General features: G+C 35.9%; 1 long non-coding RNA gene across 1 annotated transcript in view; it reads left to right on the top strand.

Annotated features, from left to right (window-relative positions):
* Positions 1–5447: 5447 nt before the first annotated feature.
* The window catches only part of LOC146436172 (uncharacterized), a 31266-nt gene continuing 25821 nt past the window's right edge, over positions 5448–10892 (top strand). The window contains exon 1 of the long non-coding RNA XR_014852554.1: positions 5448–7434. This is a non-coding gene — a long non-coding RNA (uncharacterized LOC146436172). The remainder of the gene's footprint in view (positions 7435–10892) is intronic.

The raw sequence follows: 10892 nt of genomic DNA, 5'->3' as shown, positions 1-10892 counted from the left end.
GTTTGCTCTTCACTTTATTATGGGCATATGGCCTTACTATTTCTGAGTGGTCCAACCATTAATGACTACTGTCATTCATGGTGTGAAGTTTTATGCCAAAAGTACCTCTGCAGCAATTTTTATAAATGTTTTAATTTCCTTAGTGTTAGTTTTTTCAAGTAACTATGAATAACCTTAAAAAGTCTCCGAGCAGAAACAATACCAGATAATGAGCTTATTTTAGATTACTTTTTACAAAATATCTCATCAAATCACATAACACAGCAGTTGTCCTTCAGATGTTTAACATAATTGCATAAATCAAATCAGCATCAAGTATCTTTTTCTGAAGCTGTCAAAATATTTTCAGACAATCATTTCAGTAAGTGCTGTTTAATGTTCAATGCTTACATGCTAGAAAAAAAAAAGAAATATGCTTTCAGAATTTCCATACCCACTCTTAAGTCCTGCTTATTTGCACATACCAATTACCATTTATTCTGTGAATAGTTTTCACAAAAAACTAAGATATTTTTCCAACAATACCTAATTACTTTTCAAATACAAAAAACTAACTCTTTTTTTTTCTCTGTTAGCTCCTCTAACATAAGGGGTTGGTTTTCAGTGTAATGACAAACCTCTAGACTGGAGGTTTCTTGAAAGTATAAAGGTGTCTGGATGACTAAAAAAGACCATGCATGCAAAACCCTAGCATAGGTCCTAACCAATGAATTAACTAAAGCATTTCTTTACTTTTGCTCTTCCTTGCTCTTTCTTTCACAGAGTTTTCAGATATTTTGGATCCCCTGTGCTCATGCCACGGGATGTAGCAAAAATACCTTCTGTATCTCATTACTAGTTTTCATTAAGCTTGTTGAATTACCTGTCAGCTTCTTAAATATTAATGAGGATTTAGAGATATTGGCTTGTAAAATAATTAGATGGAAATTGGAGGCCTTATCAATTAATACCTCTGCTATAAACACTGTTTGGGGCTTTTAATTTAGAATAGTCCAAGTCTCTTATATGCAATCTTTCAATGAGAGGGTTATTGCCTTTGCAGAGAACAAAGAGAGGGTTAGGAAAATGCAGTTGTGTACACAAGTCAGTAAACAAAAAGAGGGTTAGGAAAATGCAGTTGTATACACAAGTCAATAAAAACAGTGTTCATGTAGTGTACAACACAAAATTTTGTCTTTGAAAGTTGAATGCAGAATTCTTCAAAATCTTCCAAGTTTTAAGATGTTACAAGTAGGCCCAATGTAACAGGCTTTCTTTGAGATGTTCCTTCCTTTACAATATCATTAAGGTGATACAGCATATTTTGTAGATAAGGCACTCTGTAGCTGATCATTTGTTGAATGATACTATGGTTTTCATACAAAGCTTGCATATGAAAAACAGAATGGTTTATCAAAACGTCAAACTTTGAGAATTTTTTTTCTGCCCCTCTTTTTCAGTCTAATAAAGCATTGATGGTGATCACATTCAAATGCTATGTTCAGATAGATGTATGGCAGTGACCTGGAGAATCCCTCTACCTGGAAAAAAAATGGAAAACAAGGGAGATAAATCTTGTCTTTTTACCTTGCCTTGTTCTTAGCTGAATCCAGATGTTGATTCAACTTTGGGTCTCAAAGTGATTCTCTTTTCCTCTGTAAACATGCTTGTCAAATCTTTTGCAATCTGTGCTACATATGTGGGACCTTCTTCTTCCTTCCACTGCTTCTCATGTGGTTTCCCTGCTGGCCCAGAGTGTCTCTGTGCAGTGCTCCCAGTGCCAGGTACAGCTGGCTGGCACTGGCTCCTTGCACCCTGTCTCTGGAGAGCCCCCGCCAGAAGGCTCCTGCTGCCAAAACTTACTGTCTACCTACCCTGTGATAATCACAGGAATAATATCAGGATAAATATTTCAAACAGGCTATGAAAGGTATGTTACCACAGGCAGTAAAATTGCATGTGAAAATGTGTGAAATAATTTTTCCTGAGAGTGTAAACTTTTGGGACATGGATTTGTCTTTTCTGCATGCTTATAGAAAAGCATATAAGGAGCCTATTTCAACCACTGCCTGGCTTTAGAAGCTGCTATAACACAAGCAAAATAACGTCTGTCTGCAATAAAAGATTTGATGAAAATGTCTGTTCATTGTGCATCTTGTAGGAATATTTACTGTTTTGTTTCTATATGGACTTGCTCACTAGATGTCCTCACAGGATCAGAACTCATAGAGTATTTTTTAAAATGAAGCTTGGACATTATTATATTTGCCCAATCCTGAATGATTATGAGCTATAAAGGGAAAGTAATGATGTATATCTCTCTCTGAATCAACTGGAAAATTAAGACACACAGATGGAGATGGCCAACTTTATATCAAGTTTTATACTTCAGTTTTAAAACTGTGACAGATTTTGCTGGCTTTGTACAGAATCCATAAAGGATACTGAGCAAATATAAATAATGACTTAATATATAGCTAAAGGTAATGTAATCATTTTCTGATAGGAGAGAATGAATACTGCGGTAATTAACAGTGCCTAAAAAAGAAGTTAATCAAGAACTTGAAAGCCTTAGTGTTGCATGAACATACTTCAGATAATCATGCAGAATATAAGAATGATGATGAACTCAAATTAAACTTGTTAGTTTTCTCAGAAAAAGCTTTATGATCCTCGGAGTTAAGTGAAATAGGTTTATTAAATATTGAATGAATAATATTTGTGTCTTTTGATTACTGATTATTCACCATCAATATAACTAAAACTACTCCCACTATAAGGCAGCCATTCTTTTACTTGATTTTATGTCATTAGTTATGCTTCTTGTGAGGCCAAAACCTGTCTTTTCTAGGCTAGTTTGTTAACATAGATTTTTTCAATTGTAACACCAAAACTGACCATGGCATTGAATAATTTAACCTAAATGTAAACTGTTGTGGGTAGTTACAAGTGTACATCTGGAGCTGATGCTTTTGGAGAGCATGGAATGTACCTCAGGCAGATTTTTATCTCGAGCATATTGCAGACAGCTGAAGATTAATTTGATCCTTTGTACAGATTTGTGCTAAACAGGTCCTTCTTTCTTCAGAGGACCTAGGAAAGGCGTTGCTAGGGAGCTGCTAGTCTGTCTCAGCATTATACAAATAAACATGTTTTTTTTGTTTTATGTGCATTTCTAAAACAGGGCTCTGAATGGTATTCTGAATGACCACTTTTTATTTAGGATCATCTCTCCATAACACAGTGAAGAGTAATGCAGTAGAATTGCTTTTAGTCATGTTCCTAATTATTTAAACTGATCAAATTGTTTTGACAGTTACTCCCTAGAAGTGTTATTAGCAAAACATAACACATAAACATCTTTTAGCACAACAGACACTTGACATAATGAAGTAACAAATCAGTTTGTCCTTCAATAGGTGTAACTGAATCAAACACAGTTTTGTCTGGGCAAAAAAAATGACAGAAATTAATGCAAAATACAAATAAGCAAGTTTTTTTAAAGTCAGTAAAAGAATCCAACTCAGAATAGTGAAAAACTAGTGCATTACTGGGAGATAAGCTATCTGATAAACTTAGGGTGTGAACTACTTTGAAGCAATAGCTTTTTAGGTATGCTCATTTTTCTTTTACTGAAAGAGTTAATTCACAGATGTACTTAACATAAAAATACCTGGCAAGTTAAAAGCAGTTATGTCAGTCTTGTACAGAAATAGAAGTGGCAAATGGGGGTAGGTACCTCTTGGAAAATGTACTCACTGAAAAACATCAATGAAATAACAGCATCTGGAAGGAAGCTAGTCTAAAGTAAAACTAGAAGTCATAGTGGCTGATAATTTAATTGTGAACACGAGTAAAAGATAAAAGCAGGGCCATATCTGAGGTGTAAATACTGATACACCCTTAGTGCAACACAAACAGTACCACCTGTGTTACTTGGAGAGGGAAGGTTTATAGACACAGTTGAAGACTGTGAAACAGTGACAGGAAAAATTCAAAGGTCAAGCAGAGCTGATTTATACAGAAAATTATTTTTTGAAAAGGCAATTGTACGTAAGATGATTATGAAGCTCCCTAGGAAATATGGATTATAATAGAAAGTACTTTAGCTTAGGAAGCCTAATCTACATAGGATCTTAGTATAGTCACATGGAGAAGATGAGCTTTTGCAGAGTCCAGTCAAATTAGCCTCGTGCACTTACTACTTGCCTGGGGAAGTTTATCTTCATGAACTAGAGGAGACATCTATCCTCCTTAGAATTTGTGACTATCGCTCTGTGTGATGACATCCAACCTGGTGCATATAAACGTGAATTAATTGTCTAAGTTAATGGAGAACATAAAGAGTAAAAAAACAAAACCAACCAGCCAAAAAATAGAAAAGGTAAACCAACAGCACAAAACCCCAAACAACTCAACATAAACCCAGTAAAACCCAAGAACAGCCCTCAAAAGAAATTTGAGCAAGCTATTTATTAATAGTATTATATTTGTAATCATATTGGTAATGCCCTCTTGCAGAAGAGATGCTCCTAAGAGGTAATGGTATGAATTCGTACCTTCTGAACTACTTTAAACTTTACAGCGAGTAAGTGGTTTGAGATGGAACTTTTAGAAAGCAGCGCTGAGATCTCTCAGTGGTGCACATTTGTGCTGCTCTATTCATATCAATGTTCTTAGGAGTTTTAAAGTACATTAACCTCCTGTTCAAAACCCCATTCATTTATAAGAGGTACCTTTGTTATCTTCCATTCTGTATTGTGCCCAAATGTTGTCGTTTGCAGGCACAGCATCTCCCTTTTCTGCTCCAGTGACAGCACAACCCAGTAATTGCCTTCTCCAAACAGAAGCTAATCAAGTAATGTATTTTCTGTGGAGAGCAGTATTTGTGGACAATTTATTGAAGATCATAGAATTTTCTCCACAAGATTTCTTTTCATGGTATTTCAATTTCAAAAGTGTGCTTTCATTAGTATCTTCTGAACAAGCTGGTAAGATCAGCTCTGCTTAACTGCTATTCTGCTTGGAAAACCAAAGGAGAGGCTGGACATGCAAGGTTAGCTTAGTTCCCCATGTGTGTTCACAATTGTTGACACTGCTAGATGTTCATTCATTTTCCACTGAAATCCGGGAGTGTCTCCAGAGTTCCTCTAAATCAGATGGCAGCACACCTATCACAGTACCATTTAAAAAATGAAAATTGCCAGAATGGAACATCTGTGTCATTTCCAATATCACCTGTGTGAGAAATTGTGGTAGATGAAGGCAGAAGGAGCCAAATACCCGGTTCCCTGACTGAACATGTAGTGTTACATCTAAATCTTTCTTCTAGCAATCTTTCTTGTTATTTAGTTAACATTTGAAATCTATCTGATAGCTAACTGAATTACAATTTTTAATATCTGCATTTTCCTTTCCAATGCAGTGTGCCTGAGTTAGGGCATGTAGGATACTATGAAATTTTGGGTCAAACCCCAGAAAATGTACAAGGAGTTGCACTCTTGATCAAGTTAGTAAAAACCTGTTATTTATTAAACCACCTTTTGGCATTTGTAATCTCCTGAAGTCTCCCAAAATTAACTTTGTGGGAAAAAAATTTTGTGCATAGAGGAGTGCTGGAGGCTTTAAGTGAGCTGAAGCAGCTGAAATGACCTCTGATAGGATAAGGAAAAAACCAGTTCAGGTTGGACTTTCCCTCTTTTATGTGGACCAGCAGTTTATTCCAGCCCTCCATTCCTCTGCAGCCTCTTCATCTCAATTTTGGAGCATACTTGGGCTATTCCTTTATCTGCTTCTACTTAGCTCATGCTGCCTTAGGTAAAAAAAACTGATTTAATCTGTTTTCATCAGACTAAACCCATCTCTGCCCCCACTTTCCATCTCTCACCTGTTTTGGCCAGAACTGCTACAGCCGGAATTCTAATGGGACACTGTCCAGCACTGTGCAAGCAGGCAAGTTGTCAGCACAAAGAAATAGGTAGAGTAAATGTAATTAGAGCACATAACATTGAAATAGGAGAAACTGGTGCATAAGACTCTGTTAGTAGGATAGAAGTCTTACTTTTTATGTACAGTTTTTGTTTCCAAAAGCATAACCAGACATGAAAGAAATGAAAGGTATTCAGCTGTAGTACTACCTTATTTTTCATCTTCTGTCCAGTTGCTCCTACTGAAAAGTCCCTTTCATTTTGTGACCTTCACTGTAGCCTGCAAAGTTGTTTAAAATTCTGGTGTCAGCAGTAAGTTGAAATAACAGATGAAAACCTGGAATAGGTCTGTTTTTAAGAATTGGCATGAGGAATCAATCTGAGGTTTATTTACAAAACTGTTACTGTGCTTACATTTCTCTGTGATGAGGCTGTGAAGGTCCCTCATCTCACCAGCTGTGAAGCTTGTACAGTCCTTGATGATTGTGATTGGACACAGCTAAGGGACCTCCTGAACAAGCTAGGTGAGATCACAAAGTGCACCACAGACAATGGTGATGTGAGTGAAGCAGATTGTTTATGTCTTTTTCCATTGGGCATACGCTGGTGTGTGAGAATCGGAGTGTGGAGTGAGGGAATCACTGTGCAGCCTTGGCCCTACTCACCAGCTTTTAAAATTTTTTCTTTGTTTCCAAATGAGGCTAGATGAAAGTTGTTGATCTAAAAAATATAATAATACTCTTGGTGTACTTTTACCACTTTGAAATACTCTTAGCAGAAGATATGGTATGGCAAATAATTTAAATTATCACTCTAATGGCCACATTAATGCTGTGTCAAATGAAATGATCTTTCCTCAGGGACTCAGTGTGAAGCTTTACCATAGTGCTGATATTTTGGTACAATATTTCGTTTTAGGTTTTCATCATATTTTTCATCATTGTTATCATCATTAATCAATCTATCAGTTTCTCAGCTGACACAACAGATCTTTTAGCACACATTATTCAGGGGGCAAGCTGAGACAATTTGACACTTGAAAAAAAGTTCATTTTCAAGTGGAGGCATTTAAACATTAAACTTTTAAATGTGTCACTATTAGACATTCAGAAGTTTTAACTGGTGAAGCCATGAAATTTAATGTACAAATATGAGCATCCAAATTTGAAAATCAATTTGAGTTGTCCAAAGCTATTCAAGATGTCTGCATTCAGGCTGAAAAGTAAGCTTGAATGTCTCACCTCCAATTCTTGCAGCTTATTTACCACAGCTGCCTCTTCCTGCACTGACATTTTCTAGAGTAGTTATTTCCAGCTGATTTCAGATTCACATCATTGAACCGTCCTGTATTTTGCTAATTAGTCGCTATTTTTTCTTTGTAATAGTCTTTCACAGTCTGAGTCTGTCACATCACTGCAGTCCTGATATATGGAATACATTTTGGGCCCCATGCTGGGAATGAGCTCTGCTGCTCTGCACACCACATCACAGATGAAGGAAGACTGGGGAGCTGCAGAGAAGCAAGAAGGTAGCTGGGCTGGTGTTTAAGACTTGGAACTTATTTTTCCCAGTATATGAAGTAAATTCTAATTCTGTGGATTAAATTCACAGGCAGTTTATCACATCTTCCAAATAGCTAATAAAGATAGTAATTTGATCTTAATGCTGAATCATCCAACTTCATCTAAGTGGGTAAACCAGACCAGGTTTCAAATGGGAAATGTCTGGAATGAGGTATTATAGTACCATGAAGGTCACTGAGGCCACCTAAATACTCATAAATAAGGATTCATGTGTCTGAGATTTTGTGGAGGGTTTTAGAGAGTCACTTTGATTCTAGTATTTTTTATTTTATTTTGGGGACCATTTTGCAAAATATCACTGATGTTGTTGCACTTGTTGGGCTGAAACAAATTTCATTTCACAACAATCCAAGTGAATTCTTGTGTTACTGATTTCTTTATTTGAAGGATAACATCAACCCTTCAAGACATACCTCTTTAGAAAACATCAGGTTTTAAATGCACTTGCAAAACACTGCATTTTAAAATAATTTAACATCTCTAATTTTACCTTGTCAGTCCAGAATATAAATCCTTTCTTTCCCTTTCCATGTGCTGCTTACACTAAGAAAAAAGATAGACACAAAATGAACAAAATAGAGAAACAATTTTTTTCCACATTGGAGGAGGGAATAAATTATCAATGACCTGGCATTCAGAAGGAATAATGGCAGATCTTTCACATATTGAAAAATCAGGTCAGCTCCTCAGGTTTCTGTCGCTTTACCATGACACTGGAAAGAAAGTACAAATGTACAACTGGTACTGAAAAGATATAGATGTCCCATACCCACAACATTTAACCCCTTCCCTTCCCTTCCCTTCCCTTCCCTTCCCTTCCCTTCCCTTCCCTTCCCTTCCCTTCCCTTCTTTTGGTTTCATGTGTGCTGCTCACTTTGAAAACGAATCACTGATTTCATAATAAATATTTAGATATGTGTGCACAGATGACTGATGAGGAAAGGCAGTGTCAAGCTGCTGTGCTACTGTGAGCATGCAGGGAAGATCCAGGATGGTAATAGCTGCTTCTTAGACTAATTGTACATTTTATCAAGTCAAGGGCAATCTATTTGTTGACTTAGAGATGGAACAGACTCATATTTTGATGGACTCAAGTTTTCTTGAGTAGGGTTTCCTGACTGGCTTAGCTTATGTTTGTTTGGAGATCAGACACTGAGGATGCAGCTTTAAAAATGCAAACAAACAGGAAGCAGATGAGGAGAGGAAAAAGAAAGTCTGTTATTTGGGAAGATCTGGCATGAGACAAGGATAGGACTTAATTTCTTCTATTTACTGATTTTCTGTGACTTGTGAATAATCTATGTAAATTTTATTTATAAATAAAAGACAAATCATTTTTAATGGATAGCTGTTGATTGATTCCTCAAGTTGTTCCAGACAGGCCCCAAAGACATTAGAGTCTGTAGCTGGCAAAATGATAAACAGTGACTGTCTGAAATTCTATTTGGAAATTAGCCTTGTGCTGTACTTTATCTAGCTGTACTTATTGGCTGTCTGGGCAATGTACTTCACATTTTCTGTAGCCCAATGAATCACAGCATGTTATTAAAAAATCAGTGCTGGCTCTACCATCTCTCATCTCCTAATTGTTGTGTGCTATGAGGCAGGTATGTTGCTTTGTAGAGGCTTAAGTACATTCCGTGTTGCTGCTACACTGCATCCATAGTTGGTTTTGATGTATTTTTGTATAGAAGATAAGGAAACAGAGATGGGATCTATGTGTGTTTCACACAGAGCCCAGGCAGGGGAGAGGAAGAGAGAAACATGATGATGAAGGCACTGCTCTAGCTATTTCAGTGTAGACATTTTTTTTGGTATTGAGATGAAAAAGAGGGAAATTTCTCAGCAGATAAGGCATGTGAAGTACATAAAAGAAAATACCAGGCATAATTATGAACCAAATTTAAGCAAAACATTGGCAAATGTATCTACATAGATATTGAATTTATATATATTATAAATATATATATTATAAAATATAAAATATCAAATAAATAAAGATGTACATAAACTAGATGTATATATGTGTATGCAATTATATGTCTGTATTTATAAAGTATTTGCAATAAGTGATAATGACAAAGACGATAGTATCACTCTTAAAAAAAAATCTAATTATGCAAAATATTTTTCAGATTTTGAAAATTTTCCAGAGGGAGGAAACTGGGTAGGTCAGGACATTAGGATTAGATACCGAGACACAAATCTTTTAATCTGTGGGATCAGGAAATTCAGCTGTGAGCACAAAAGAGCAAAGTATTTCACACAAGTAATTCTAACCCTCTCAGGAAAGCTTTAATCCTGTGACTAAGTCCCAGTGAAGTCTATGAGATCTGTCTGATAATGATGATAAAGTTTCTGATTATATTATAAGCAGAATAAATTGAATGAAATTCACCATTGAGCTGTAGAGAGGTTTCCTAGTTTAAATATGTTTGAAGAGGTATGAGAAACATTAGTGAATATTACTCATTAAATCCATGTTTAACAAAAACATAGTTATTCAATAACATTTCCTTAAGATTTAATACACACTGTGAAAAAATTTCCAACATTTGTTCCAGTTTTGTGTTCATAATAATAAAATTGGCCAGTGATGAATAGTAAAATGATGAAGAACACATCAGCATGATGTATCCACACGAAGAGGGGAATCAGAAGAGTGAAAATAGAAAGGTATTATGTCCATCTGTGAGTTTTCTGTTCAGCAGTACAATGGAGAGATTCAGGAGGTGAATAGTTTGGTCTGAACAATTCCACCAAGGGCATCTGTGGCTGAAAATTGACCCTTTTGCCATAACTCTGCATTTAAGACTTCAGGAGAAGGATAAAGTGACTTACATGTGTCTTCCCAATCTAACTGAAAATTCCTCTATGTTAAAAATTCCTGACTGGATCAGTATGAATATACATGTGTATATGCTGAAGCACTTTTTCAAGCTAGGAGAAGATATCTTTTGATATCTCTAGGAGAACAAATTGCTGGAATGAGAATTTTGTCTTGAGGTACTCAGTAATAATTCTTGCTCTTTTTTGTGTACTTCTTTTGTACTTCATTTTAAAATAGAAAAATTGAAAGCGACATATCAGTCAATTAAAAAAAAATCTGGGCAAGCAATGAATTCATACCTCTCATCTAGAATTATTTTACATGTGTTCAACCTAACAAGGTCAACCTGAGTTGTGTTTGAAATGCTCTTATATATTTAATTATGTAATTATTTTTCTGTGAATGCTTTTAAAACTGTTCTTTGAGGTTTGACAGTCCCATAGAGAGACATGATGCATCACCATGATGAATAGTTTGTTTCTGTGATGTTGTCCCTGTCCTTTCCTTGGTTAATGTCAGCTACCAGGCAGATAGGTTAAGAAAATCCTTTCATACTATAAATGGCTTCAATCT

Source organism: Lichenostomus cassidix, chromosome 5, assembly GCF_008360975.1.
Source record: "Lichenostomus cassidix isolate B80296 chromosome 5, HeHo_3.0, whole genome shotgun sequence".
In the NCBI taxonomy this organism is placed as follows: Eukaryota; Metazoa; Chordata; class Aves; order Passeriformes; family Meliphagidae; genus Lichenostomus; species Lichenostomus cassidix.
This window is presented reverse-complemented; position numbering and strand designations above follow the sequence as displayed.